We start from the raw sequence: 14,807 nt of genomic DNA, 5'->3' as shown, positions 1-14,807 counted from the left end.
AAGGGAGATCACACAGCTTGTACAGGAGCGGAGGCCTAGATACCATCATTAGCCAGCTGTGGTTTTCTGCCATAACACAGCAAGGCCCTCACTGTAAGTCTCTCTCACATTACGACATGGCCACGGAATGCTGGCACATGACAACTTCACCCTGACGCAGGGCTTTCTTATCAGCCTGTTCAAGAGGGTGACAGACCTCATGAGAGAGCTGGATATCGAAATGAAGAGTAAGAGATGACATTTTTTATTTAACCTTTATTTAATTAGGCAAGTCAGTTAAGAAAAAAATCTTATTTTCAATGACAGGCTAGGAACAGTGGGTTAACTGCCTGTTCAGGGGCAGAACGACAGATTTGTACCTTGTCAGCTCAGGGATTTGAACATGAACCCTTTCAGGTTACTAGTCCAACGCTCTAACCACAAGGCTACCCTGCCACCCCGAGGAAAAAGAAGGCCAGAGGCACCTGTGTCTTGTGTCAGAGTGACCTCTTGGTCAGACTGCTGCAGCTGCACATATGAGGGAAGGGAAGCCCCCTATAGTTCAGACAGACAAGATATCATCAGTTTTCTATTGTTTTCATCACATGATGCCTGCAGGTTGCAATGTCAGCAACATGTTGGAAATGTTTTTACATGGTTTTTGCTATGAAAGGACCTTGAGAGAGAGAGAGAGAGAGAGAGAGAGAGAGAGAGAGAGAGAGAGAGAGAGAGAGAGAGAGAGAGAGAGAGAGAGAGAGAGAAAAGGTCCTCTCCTCTAACCCCCATGTCAGTGTGTTCCCTCTATCATACTAAGCTCCTGGCCGAAGAAGACGGAGCTGGTTGCCAAGGAGACGCACCACCTTCAAGGAGGACGAGAGCTCTCGAAAATCAACCCATTTATTCCTTACTGTGACGTGAGGACCAGTGATAACAGTGACTAGTGTGTGGTAGTGTGTTTACTGGGAAGCGTATACCGTAGCCTCGTTTTTCGAGCCATTACATTCTTTCTCTCAATGACTACTGCATCACATCTACTGCTCCGAGGCCATATCAGTGACATACAGTTTGACTGTAACAGCCTCCTCCACTGCTCACCATGTTAATGCCAACTGTCCTGGCAGTATGTTTCCCCCTCCCTTAGTGACAATGAAATCACAGAGACTATCCTCTTCCTCCCATTGGCTGGGAAGCACCATGGTGATGCCCTCTGATTGGTCATGCCCAGCATGCACACTCGGCCAATCAGGCTCACTGTATCCATGAGACTGAAGCATGTAGGGCTATTTAAATCCAACCAGAGACACACAAGATTGCTTAGATGTACGTTTCTATTTTTTTAAAGCAGGGGGGAAAGGTTTGCGAGTGGACAAACAGTTGCAAATCGAGACAGACCTGCTCGCTGCAAAGTGGTCGACCCATCTTCGGGGTTAAACTAACCTAGGGCAAAGCGTGAGTTGATTGAATGAAAACAGCGTACCAATTCAGGTTGTACTCTTCTATCCCTCTACCCTGAGTGTGTTTATGAATATTGATAGAACTCTATCCCTTACTTGCATTCATGCCTACTTTTCCCTAAATGAAGCTGTGGCAGTGAGCGGAGACTGAACAGTGAAATCATGTGGACAGGATGAACTAAAGCTGGAGGTCTCTTTTCTCCTGTACAACTGTGGGTATTGGTTGTTCATGCCACAGGAACATGGTACAAACAATGTTCTACATCTCACAGAGGAGCAGCATTCGAAAGAAAAGCACCGGATGAAAAAGACGACGTAAGTCAGCTGCCATTTTGTGTTCGCTCTTTTTTTATTTGAACAACGTCACATTTTCACTGACCATAAAATGGCGGATAAGTCCTCTCCCGCCAGGTCAGCCGTTACGGTCGTTTCGAGATTTGTTTTAGTTTAATATCACCTGCAACACATGCCGTAATGGTGACCATCATTTTTTTGATGGACTTTGGAAACACTTTTAAAAGATTTGTATTTTGTAAATCAGATTTCATCCAAACATTTTATGCATTTTCTACAGCCTTATCTTAATTTCAAAGTAAACTACATGTATGACCCTTGTACATTAAAATGTCTGAATGTCTCAACTGTACCATCATTTATGTAAATACAAATAAATCATTTTGATTTATCTTTCATCTCTGTGTTTACACTGATGCCATTTACAGCTTATTTTAGAAGTTCAGATTTGATTGTGTTGATTAAAACATGAACTACCTGGTATTTCAATTGTACAGACAGATAATGACCCCCATGTACCTTTAAGGTGAGTGGAAACTATAGTAAAAGGAGAGGTGAAAGTACTATATAGCAACGACCCACGCCATCTTTCCGTAACCCTAACGATGACAACAAACAATAACAGATAGCCTACTAATATAGTCATGAAAATGAAAGGTTCTTCCCTCCAGTAATTCTCTCAACCTTGACTGGAAAGGGAAGGTGTAATTGCCAAAATTGGTTAATATAAATGTACATGTACAAATTCACTACTTCATTCTGAGTTTAAGTGTCAGCAGCAGTTTAACGCGCCAGTGAGAAAGAGGAGGAGAGTGATTCAAAGGGCTGGACACATTAATGCAGATGTTTTATTTAGCCAGAGGGTATACAGCCTTTTTAGCTGAAAGGGACAGGGTCCACTCCCACTCAATTGATTTTAATTATTATAAATCAATGCCTTATTCTGAATACTTAACCAGAATGCAATGTCTGTGAGAAAAATGTACTTGACTATTATTTGAGACAGTAGTACGTCTGGGTTTAAAACATCCCTGGGGCACTGGGAAGAACATAGAAAAGTATAAGAATGTGACAAACAGCACAACTTCCATTTGAAAGATCATCTAAAGATGGAATGACAGAGGAGGGAAACTATATCATTTTGGCAGTGGTTCTATCCCTGGTCAAAATTATTGTTGGTGATGTATTACATAGCCTACCTACTACAGTATGTGGTGGTGGGATGCAATTGATTAGCTCAAATCTCCTGCTTTTGGTCATGTCAGTTTAGTGAGAAATGGAAATTAAAATTACAATTTTATTGTCTATGACAACTATTTGTTTAACTTTTTTGTGCGAAAACACTGATGATGCTGAGGGACTCACCTGGGAAGAACAAATGCTTGACACATATCATGATAACAAACGGATGTCGAGGCCCGAGACTCGACAACATCAGTCATTTTCAGCTAGCTGGCTAGCTACCACTGCGAACTCACTTGCATCAAACTTGAGAAGCAATTACTTTTCCTGTTTGTCAGTAGAAGTTGGGTTGCCTCAAAATCGGCCAGTCATTTTACGGTGATCACCAAAAGACGGCACGTTTATTTTAGTAACAGGAATTCTAGGTACTTCTTCTAATCCCAAAAATGTGAACAAGCTAGCCTGGCTAACATGTGACGTTAGTGTAGCATATCTAGCATGCTTGGTTTTATGATAGCAGTCCATGGTGAGTATTCCTGGCAGTGCTATCGGTTGAACATTTCTGAGTGCAACCAAGATGAAAATGGAATTTGCTTGTTTCTGTACACAGTTTATGTTACTTTTGAGCCGGTTTGTTGTCACAAGTAAAATACTTCCTGCCTGCCTCCTAGGTAAAACATCTTCAACCTGTCTCTGCTGCTCTCGTTTACCATGGTGACTGAGCCCTGCTTTCTCATTTACAACGAGCCTCATCCACTGTAAATCTGCATATCAGTGCACCATGGTGCCTATTTCTGCAATGGCTTAAAACACTGTGTAATTCACCCATACAACCAAACTTTTCCTTTTCAGTAATACACCCAGGACTGAACCCACTTTAGTGATAAAATCATTCCCATTAAGCAGGTATTCCCTCAGGGGTACGCACAATGCCGTAGGGGGTACACCAAATAAAAATGTGATTCACAACATACAGAAGTGTGCTGGTTATTAAGGGGCAAAGTATTGACATGTTGTTTTGAATTGAGAGACGAGCTTAAAGTTTTATTTACTGACCATCATTTTCACTTGTCTGACCGCTTGTATGATGGCGAGTTTCTCACATGACTGGCCGATCTGGGTGATGTTTTTTCTCGCCTGAATGATCTGAATCTAGGATTACAGGGACTCGCAACTGTATTCAATGTGTGGGACAAGATTGAGTCTATGATTAAGAAGTTGGAGCTCTTTTCTGTCTACATTAACAAGGACAACACACAGGTCTTTCCATAATTGTATGATTTTTTTGTGTGCAAATGAACTCAAGCTTACGGACAATGTCAAATGGGATATAGCAAAGCACCTGAGTGAGCTGGGTGCGCAATTATGCAGGTACTTTCCCGAAACGGACAAACTGGATTTGTTATACCTTTTCATGCCTTTTCATCTGACCAAGAGAGCCTCATTGAAATTGCAACAAGCAGTTCTGTGAAAATGTCATTTAATCAGAAGCCACTGACAGATTTCTGGATTGGGCTGCACTCAGAGTATCCTGCTTTGGCAAATCGAGCTGTTAAGACACTGATGCCCGTTGCAACCACGTACCTATGTGAGAGTGGATTCTCGGCCCTCACTAGCATGAAAACTAAATACAGGAACAGACTGTGTGTGGAAAATGATTTAAGACTGAGACTCTTTCCAATACAACCCAACATTGCAGAGTTATGTGCATCCTTTCAAGCACACCCTTCTCATTAACCTGTGGTGAGTTATTCACAATTTTTGATGAACAAATAAGGTTTTATATGTAAGATGGCTAAGTTAAGAGCAAAATTATTGATAATTATTATATTATTATTTGTGCCCTGGTCCTATAAGAGCTCTTTGTCACTTCCCACGAGCCAGGTTGTAACAAAAACTCACACTCACTCTGATGTTTAAAAATGTATTGTATAGTGTGTGTGGCAGGCTTACAATGATGGCAAAAAAACAACATTTGAGAGTGCACTGACCCTGGTTCTAGAGGGGGTACCCAGCTGGAGGTTGAATGTTTGAAGGGGTACGGGACTATAAAAAGTTTGAGACCTCTGCCATAAAGTAATTCTCCTGACCTCATCCCTGGTCTAGCTGGCAACAATCCTCACAAAATGTCTTCTTTGAAGAGGAAGTATGAGAAACAATGCATTTTTACCCTGAAGCCTGACCCCCAGAGGAAGACCAGCGCAGAGATCGTCACTGAAGCCAGTTGTTCTCTGAGGACCACAGACAGCTGTTCAGGGAGACCTCCTCTCGAGCCCAAGATGCTCAACCTCCCTCTATGTTCAGGGTAGGGATCTGGTTAAAACCCTTATCTTGTAACCCCCCTAGAAGTAGTCCAGTGTTACATCCATACAGTGTACTGAATGAATAAGGTCTCTCTTTTCCTCTTTCAGCATCAAGGCTTACAATTTTGAAGCACCAGACTTCAGACCCGGTTCTGGAACTCTCCTGTCTCCTCTGGAATATGTGGGTTCTTCTCCTCATTGTTCATCTCATCTCCTCACTGTTGAACTGTACATTAATCTATGTATATTCTTGTGAACTGGTTGGGGAGCTTAGAAAGCCTGAGTGTATTGTTCTGACTATACATACTACATCAGTGCTTGGTCTCTCGATGAGGAAGTCATTTTTGTGGCCTACCAGAAGCCCAGGTTGCCAATGGCCCAGGATGAGGAGCCAGACCCCGTCAGCCCCAAAGCCCTCCCCTAAACCCCCTCTGACCCCCTGGACCTGAAGACGAGGGTGGCAGGGGCGAGGCCGCTCCTCCTCAGAGCTGGCTGTCTGACAACACTCCCACCTGTGGCAGGTTCAACAGAGGGTAAAGGGAGATGGAGAGAGAGGGAGAAATGAAAGAAAGATGGAGAGTTAGAAGGGAGTGAGACAAAATTGCAAAAGCAATGGAACGAGAGATGGGAGGTAATATAAAGAGAGAGAGGTGCAGGGTAGGGTTTTTGAGCGAGGGGGAGAAAAAGGGAGTGGAGAGGGATGGTCAATGGTTGCAATAAGCAAAACATGAACACTTTATTATTGTAAGGCAATATCTCCGCGTGTTGTCTGCCAGTCATTTTATTATTAATAAATCATTTGCACAGGCAGAGGGCTGGAGCAGCTCTTCTCCCAAAGGGAAATGAATGGAACCATTCACAGGAGGATGTTATACCTGATTTACATTCCCACTTGGTTGGATGTGGTGGAAAACGTTATTCGCTGCAGCTGGTTTCCAGGTGGTTTAGTCTTCTTTTTGTTAAATGTTTTTTTTAATGTTTTTTGTTTAAAAATAATTGGAATTTTTATTTATAATTTTTTTTGTCTTCTTTTTTGTATCTTTGCCAGCTTTTGGGAAAAGCTCAAATGACTGTGTAGAGTTTGGTTATTTGTACATTTTCTAAACATTATTTTCTAATCTTTCACAAAATCAAAACACAAAATGTGAAAAGATGGTGAGAGCTTTGAAGGCAGTTCAGATCCAATAACTATAATACCTCTTCACTATACTGTGTTTGTAGGGAGGGACAGTGTGAGTTCAGATTCCAGCCTAGGGCAGAGGGAGCTGTCAGCTAAGAGAAGAGGCAGGAGAGCCCCTTGTACTGAGCCTAGTGATGGAGAGAAGAGAGACAAGGATTAGGGGAGGCCCCTCGAAACCTGCCTGACACAGGACCAACAGTGAAAGGTACTGTATGCCTACACATTTCTCTACATTTCATTCCTTGTTCTCTCTTTCATTCCTCCATATCCTCTTTCTCTTCTCGTCTTTCCACTTTGTCTCACTTCTGGCTGTCCACCCATCTCTTTTTTTCTCTCTTTCTTTTCCCTCGTGTCTTTTTTCTCTCCCTTTTGATATTTTCTTTTACTATTCTACTCTCTTATTCTACCTCTTTCTCCCACTTCTCTCTCCCTCCCTCTCACCTCCTTCTCTCTCTCTCTCTCTCTCTCTCTCTCTCTCTCTCTCTCTCTCTCTCTCTCTCTCTCTCTCTCTCTCTCTCTCTCTCTCTCTCTCTCTCTCTCTCTCTCTCTCTCTCTCTCTCTCTCTCTCTCTCTCTCTCTCTCTCTCTCTCTCTCTCTCTCTCTCTCTCTCCCTCCCTCCCTCCCTCCCTCCCTCCCTCCCTCCCTCCTTATCTTTCTCTCTACTTCTCCCTCCCTCCGTCTCTCTCCTTTTGGCGTAGGTGACATTAAGTGTAGATGTATTGGCACACAAAGGATTCCATGGTGGCCATTACCACAGTGGTGAATTATACCTCCTGTTCTTACATTTCACAGCCTGGCTCAACCCTGATGCAATGTTTTGGCCACTCTCTTTCAGTGTGTCCGATTCAAAGACTTTGACTACCCCTCACCTCTGTGCTTCCTCACTCATTTTGGTTCTTTACAAATGCAGATTGCCTTCAAGTTTATTCAAGGTATTTCACAAATTTCGCCTACTCTTCAATGAAACCAGAACCTTAGGAGAGAGAGGGAGTAGTTTTAGCCAAATGTGTATGAAAATTAAAGTCTTATAAGATATTCTATGAGCTTTCAGCCACCCCCATCTAAGTCTAATGGACAAGTCAACCTCAGTCTTCAGCAGTGGTGTAAAGTACTTAAGTAAAAATATTTTGCCAACTTTTACTTTTACTTCACTACATTCCTAAATAAAATAATGTATTTTTTACTACATATATTTTCCCTGACACCCAAAAGTATTACATTTTGACAAGAAAATGATCGAAATCCCACACTTATCAAAATAACATCCCTGGTCATCAATACTGCCTCTGATCTGGCGGATTCACTGAACACAAATGCTTTGTTTGTAAATGATGTCTGAGTGTTGGAGTGTGCCCCATGGCTATCTGTAAATGATGTCTGAGTGTTGGAGTGTGCCCCATGGCTATCTGTAAATGATGTCTGAGTGTTGGAGTGTGCCCCATGGCTATCTGTAAATGATGTCTGAGTGTTGGAGTGTGCCCCATGGCTATCTGTAAATGATGTCTGAGTGTTGGAGTGTGCCCCATGGCTATCTGTAAATGATGTCTGAGTGTTGGAGTGTGCCCCATGGCTATCTGTAAATGATGTCTGAGTGTTGGAGTGTGCCCCATGGCTATCTGTAAATGATGTCTGAGTGTTGGAGTGTGCCCCATGGCTATCTGTAAATGATGTCTGAGTGTTGGAGTGTGCCCCATGGCTATATGTAAATGATGTCTGAGTGTTGGAGTGTGCCCCATGGCTATCTGTAAATGATGTCTGAGTGTTGGAGTGTGCCCCCTGGCTATCTGTAAATGATGTCTGAGTGTTGGATTGTGCCCCATGGCTATCTGTAAATGATGTCTGAGTGTTGGAGTGTGCCCCTGGCTATCTGTAAATTATGTCTGAGTGTTGGAGTGTGCCCCTGGCTATCTGTAAATGATGTCTGAGTGTTGGAGTGTGCCCCATGGCTATCTGTAAATGATGTCTGAGTGTTGGAGTGTGCCCCATGGCTATATGTAAATGATGTCTGAGTGTTGGAGTGTGCCCCATGGCTATCTGTAAATGATGTCTGAGTGTTGGAGTGTGCCCCATGGCTATCTGTAAATGATGTCTGAGTGTTGGAGTGTGCCCCATGGCTATCTGTAAATGATGTCTGAGTGTTGGAGTGTGCCCCATGGCTATCTGTAAATGATGTCTGAGTGTTGGAGTGTGCCCCATGGCTATCTGTAAATGATGTCTGAGTGTTGGAGTGTGCCCCATGGCTATCTGTAAATGATGTCTGAGTGTTGGAGTGTGCCCCCTGGCTATCTGTAAATGATGTCTGAGTGTTGGAGTGTGCCCCATGGCTATCTGTAAATGATGTCTGAGTGTTGGAGTGTGCCCCTGGCTATCTGTAAATTATGTCTGAGTGTTGGAGTGTGCCCCTGGCTATCTGTAAATGATGTCTGAGTGTTGGAGTGTGCCCCATGGCTATCTGTAAATGATGTCTGAGTGTTGGAGTGTGCCCCATGGCTATATGTAAATTATGTCTGAGTGTTGGAGTGTGCCCCATGGCTATCTGTAAATGATGTCTGAGTGTTGGAGTGTGCCCCATGGCTATCTGTAAATTATGTCTGAGTGTTGGAGTGTGCCCCATGGCTATCTGTAAATGATGTCTGAGTGTTGGAGTGTGCCCCATGGCTATCTGTAAATGATGTCTGAGTGTTGGAGTGTGCCCCATGGCTATCTGTAAATGATGTCTGAGTGTTGGAGTGTGCCCCATGGCTATCTGTAAATGATGTCTGAGTGTTGGAGTGTGCCCCATGGCTATCTGTAAATGATGTCTGAGTGTTGGAGTGTGCCCCCTGGCTATCTGTAAATGATGTCTGAGTGTTGGAGTGTGCTCCATGGCTATCTGTAAATGATGTCTGAGTGTTGGAGTGTGCCCCCTGGCTATCTGTAAATGATGTCTGAGTGTTGGAGTGTGCCCCATGGCTATCTGTAAATGATGTCTGAGTGTTGGAGTGTGCCCCATGGCTATATGTAAATGATGTCTGAGTGTTGGAGTGTGCCCCATGGCTATCTGTAAATGATGTCTGAGTGTTGGAGTGTGCCCCATGGCTATCTGTAAATGATGTCTGAGTGTTGGAGTGTGCCCCATGGCTATCTGTAAATGATGTCTGAGTGTTGGAGTGTGCCCCATGGCTATCTGTAAATGATGTCTGAGTGTTGGAGTGTGCCCCCTGGCTATCTGTAAATGATGTCTGAGTGTTGGAGTGTGCCCCATGGCTATCTGTAAATGATGTCTGAGTGTTGGAGTGTGCCCCTGGCTATCTGTAAATTATGTCTGAGTGTTGGAGTGTGCCCCTGGCTATCTGTAAATGATGTCTGAGTGTTGGAGTGTGCCCCATGGCTATCTGTAAATGATGTCTGAGTGTTGGAGTGTGCCCCATGGCTATATGTAAATTATGTCTGAGTGTTGGAGTGTGCCCCATGGCTATCTGTAAATGATGTCTGAGTGTTGGAGTGTGCCCCATGGCTATCTGTAAATTATGTCTGAGTGTTGGAGTGTGCCCCATGGCTATCTGTAAATGATGTCTGAGTGTTGGAGTGTGCCCCATGGCTATCTGTAAATGATGTCTGAGTGTTGGAGTGTGCCCCATGGCTATCTGTAAATGATGTCTGAGTGTTGGAGTGTGCCCCATGGCTATCTGTAAATGATGTCTGAGTGTTGGAGTGTGCCCCATGGCTATCTGTAAATGATGTCTGAGTGTTGGAGTGTGCCCCCTGGCTATCTGTAAATGATGTCTGAGTGTTGGAGTGTGCTCCATGGCTATCTGTAAATGATGTCTGAGTGTTGGAGTGTGCCCCTGGCTATCTGTAAATGATGTCTGAGTGTTGGAGTGTGCCCCTGGCTATCTGTAAATGATGTCTGAGTGTTGGAGTGGGCCCCATGGCTATATGTAAATGATGTCTGAGTGTTGGAGTGTGCCCCATGGCTATCTGTAAATGATGTCTGAGTGTTGGAGTGTGCCCCATGGCTATATGTAAATTATGTCTGAGTGTTGGAGTGTGCCCCATGGCTATCTGTAAATGATGTCTGAGTGTTGGAGTGGGCCCCATGGCTATCTGTAAATGATGTCTGAGTGTTGGAGTGTGCCCCATGGCTATCTGTAAATGATGTCTGAGTGTTGGAGTGTGCCCCATGGCTATCTGTAAATGATGTCTGAGTGTTGGAGTGTGCCCCATGGCTATATGTAAATTATGTCTGAGTGTTGGAGTGTGCCCCATGGCTATCTGTAAATGATGTCTGAGTGTTGGAGTGTGCCCCATGGCTATCTGTAAATGATGTCTGAGTGTTGGAGTGTGCCCCATGGCTATCTGTAAATGATGTCTGAGTGTTGGAGTGTGCCCCATGGCTATATGTAAATGATGTCTGAGTGTTGGAGTGTGCCCCATGGCTATATGTAAATGATGTCTGAGTGTTGGAGTGTGCCCCATGGCTATCTGTAAATGATGTCTGAGTGTTGGAGTGTGCCCCATGGCTATCTGTAAATGATGTCTGAGTGTTGGAGTGTGCCCCATGGCTATCTGTAAATGATGTCTGAGTGTTGGAGTGGGCCCCATGGCTATATGTAAATGATGTCTGAGTGTTGGAGTGGGCCCCATGGCTATCTGTAAATGATGTCTGAGTGTTGGAGTGTGCCCCATGGCTATCTGTAAATGATGTCTGAGTGTTGGAGTGTGCCCCATGGCTATCTGTAAATTATGTCTGAGTGTTGGAGTGTGCCCTTGGCTGTCCGTCAATAAAAAATAAATAATAATTGTCTTGTCTGGTTTGCTTAATATACAGAATTTGAAATGCTTTTACTTTTGATACTTAAGTACATTTTAGAAGTTCCATTTACTTTTGATACTTACATTTAAAACCAAATAACTTTAGACTTTTACTCAAGTAGTATTTTAATGGGTGACTTTCAATTTTACTTAATGTATTAATCTATTAATGTCTTCAGGTCAGGTCAGGTACTATTAATGTCTTCAGGTCAGGTCAGGTACTATTAATGTCTTAAGTATGACAATTGAATACTTTTTCCACCACTGGTCTTCAGGTCAGGTACTTGTCTAAATGGATCCTAGTTTCCAAAACTACCTTCTCAGCCAAGACCTTCCCAATACAATAGACCTATCTATCTGTTATCAACATCACCATCACTGACCGGTCAGTCTTCAGGAGAGGCTCGAACAGTTTCTGTCTACCTCATCAGGAGTGTGTCAGTTATAGAGATATATAACTCCAGGCATGAGGACGGGCCTGTCGTTAAAATCCATCCTCACATTGTTTGGCTAGAACTGCTGGAGCTGCTGGGGCTGCTGGGGCTGCTGGAGCTGCTGGGGCTGCTGGGGCTGCTGGAGCTGCTGGGGCTGCTGGAGCTGCTGGGGCTGCTTAGAGCTGCTGGGGATGCTGAGGATGCTGGGGCTGCTGGGGCTGCTGGGGATGCTGGAGCTGCTGGGGATGCTGGGGATGCTGGGGATGCTGGAGCTGCTGGAGCTGCTGGAGCTGAGGGAGCTGCTGGGGCTTCTTGGAGCTGCTGGAGCTGCTGGGGCTGCTTGGAGTTGCTGGGGCTGCTGGAGCTGCTGGAGCTGCTGGGGCTGCTTGGAGCTGCCGGGGCTGCTGGGGCTGCTGGAGATGTTGGAGCTGCTGGAGCTGCTGGAGCTGCTGGGGCTGCTGGAGCTGCTGGGGATGCTTGGAGCTGCTGGGGCTGCTGAGGATGCTGGGGATGCTGGGGCTGCTGGGGATGCTGGAGCTGCTGGGGATGCTGGGGATGCTGGGGATGCTGGAGCTGCTGGAGCTGCTGGAGCTGAGGGAGCTGCTGGGGCTTCTTGGAGCTGCTGGGGCTGCTGGAGCTGCTGGAGCTGCTGGGGCTGCTGGAGCTGCTGGGGCTGCTGGAGCTGCTGGAGCTGCTGGGGCTGCTGGAGCTGCTGGAGCTGCTGGAGTTGCTGGGGTTGCTGGGCTGCTGGAGCTGCTGGAGCTGATGGGTCTGCTGGGGCTGCTGGAGCTGCTGGGGCTGCTGGAGCTGCTGGAGCTGCTGGGTATGCTGGAGCTGCTGGAGCTGCTGGGGCTGCTGGGGCTGCTGGAGCTGCTGGAGCAGCTGGAGCTGCTGAAGCTGTGACGGGGGCACAACAATAAAACACTTTCACTGAGAACCAAGATCCCCCCCCCCCCCCCCACACACACACACAATTTTACTGAGAACCTATAATAGATTCGAAGGCAGACCCCCAACTCTCACCCCACTGATCTAGTTACACAATATATGTGAGATCACCATCTTCAGATTTTCATGGACATGATCTGAAAGCCATTCACTCTTTGTCTTGCAAACTCATATCCTTTTTTTTCACAGTTCAAGTTCAGTGTTTAAGGTTTACATGTCTGTACCCCCAAACTCCAGTCATTCTCCTTGTTTAGAACTTTCCTATTGGAACCAAGCCATCTTAGAGAAAGTGGAGTGTGCCGTGCACGCTTGAGAAATGGAGAAAGAGAGTGAGAAATAAAAAGAGAGATTAGACATTGGCTGCTTCTTTTTCTCCAATAAGCCTGGGCTTAAAAGCTCAAAATGGCTGTCTATTAGATTTGTGTGCCCATCTGGGCACGGCTAGAAGCCGCGTAGCAGCGTCTCTGCTGGGAGTGACTAACTGACTGACTACTGTCCACCGGCCAGGCACTGCCCAGGCCCAAGACACAGATGAGATCATGTCTCGTAGAAGGCACTATCACACACAGAGGCCCTATTACCAGGCCCTGATCCCATCACACAGACTGCATGCTCTTTCTTTCTCTCTCTCTCTCTCTCTCTCTCTCTCTCTCTCTCTCTCTCTCTCTCTCTCTCTCTCTCTCTCTCTCTCTGTCTACAGTATGTCTGTGTGTGTTTGTCTCTCTCTCTCTCTCTCTCTCTCTCTCTCTCTCTCTCTCTCTCTCTCTCTCTCTCTCTCTCTCTCTCTCTCTCTCTCTCTCTCTCTCTCTCTCTCTCTCTCTCTCTCTCTCTCTCTCTCTCTCTCTCTCTCTCTCTCTCTCTCTCTCTCTCTCTCTCTCTCTCTCTCTCTCTCTCTCTCTCTCTCTCTCTCTCTCTCTCTCTCTCTCTCTCTCTCTCTCTCTCTCTCTCTCTCTCTCTCTCTCTGACATTTAGAATAACAATCATCTCTGCTTGTGCTCTCTGCTCTAGTCTATGCCCTGTGTACCAGCCTCAGTTAAGTTAGTAAGTCATCCAATATCTGCTTTAGCCCGGTAGGGATATTAAAGCACTGTCAGGATTCATTTGATCATCAATGACAACAAAAAGACAGTGAACAGAACAGTGTAAAACAGCAAGTTATCGGTGTTGCTGTCGGTTCTGTAACTGCAAATAACTGTTGAGTAAAGTCACAGTGACAAAGCATGAACGGCTTTAACCAGGGTTAACCCACAAAGCTGTGGTCTCAGTTCCTGTCTGTTGCAGGTCTCTTTGTATGCGACTGACACAAGCTCAGGCACACACACACACAGGAGCAGACAGCAACACAGGCTATATACAATAGAGTATCAGGAAGAGGAGCTTCAGTTACTGCAACCTCTGTTGTAATGGGGACACCTGGTGTTAACTGAAGTAACTGGTCACATACACTGATATACAGTGCCTTCAGAAAGTACACATTCACCTTTTCTTATTCCACATGTTGTTGTGTTACAGTCTAAGTTCAAAATGGATTAAATACACATATATATATATTAAAGTTGCATATGATAATGGCGTTGTTAAAATGAATTACTCAAGAATGTATAGTAGGTGCAATGTCTACACATCACTGTATAGTAGGTGCCTAACCCTAACCAAGCATCCACCGGTGCCTAACCCTAACCCTAACCAAGAGTGTATAGTAGGTGCCTAACCAAGACTGTATAGTAGGTGCCTAACCCTAACCAAGCATCCACCGGTGCCTAACCCTAACCCTAACCAAGAGTGTATAGTAGGTGCCTAACCAAGACTGTATAGTAGGTGCCTAACCCTAACCCTAACCAAGACTGTATAGTAGGTGCCTAACCCTAACCCTAACCCTAACCAAGACTGTATAGTAGGTGCCTAACCCTAACCCTAACCAAGACTGTATAGTAGGTGCCTAACCCTAACCCTAACCAAGACTGTATAGTAGGTGTCTAACCCTAACCAAGACTGTATAGTAGGTGCCTAACCCTAACCAAGACTGTACAGTAGGTGCAATGTAGGTGACAGTAGGTGCCTAACCCTAACCCTAACCCTAACCCTATACAAGACTGTACAGTAGGTGCCTAACCCTAAACAAGACTGTATAATAGGTGCAATGTCTACACATCACCTACACCTAATGACAAAGTGAAAACATGTTTTAGACATTTTTGCAAATTTATTGAAAATTAATTTCAGAAATATTTTTTTTAAT

The sequence above is a fragment of the Oncorhynchus mykiss genome, chromosome 4 (assembly GCF_013265735.2).
Source record: "Oncorhynchus mykiss isolate Arlee chromosome 4, USDA_OmykA_1.1, whole genome shotgun sequence".
NCBI classification, from domain to species: domain Eukaryota; kingdom Metazoa; phylum Chordata; class Actinopteri; order Salmoniformes; family Salmonidae; genus Oncorhynchus; species Oncorhynchus mykiss.
This window is presented reverse-complemented; position numbering follows the sequence as displayed.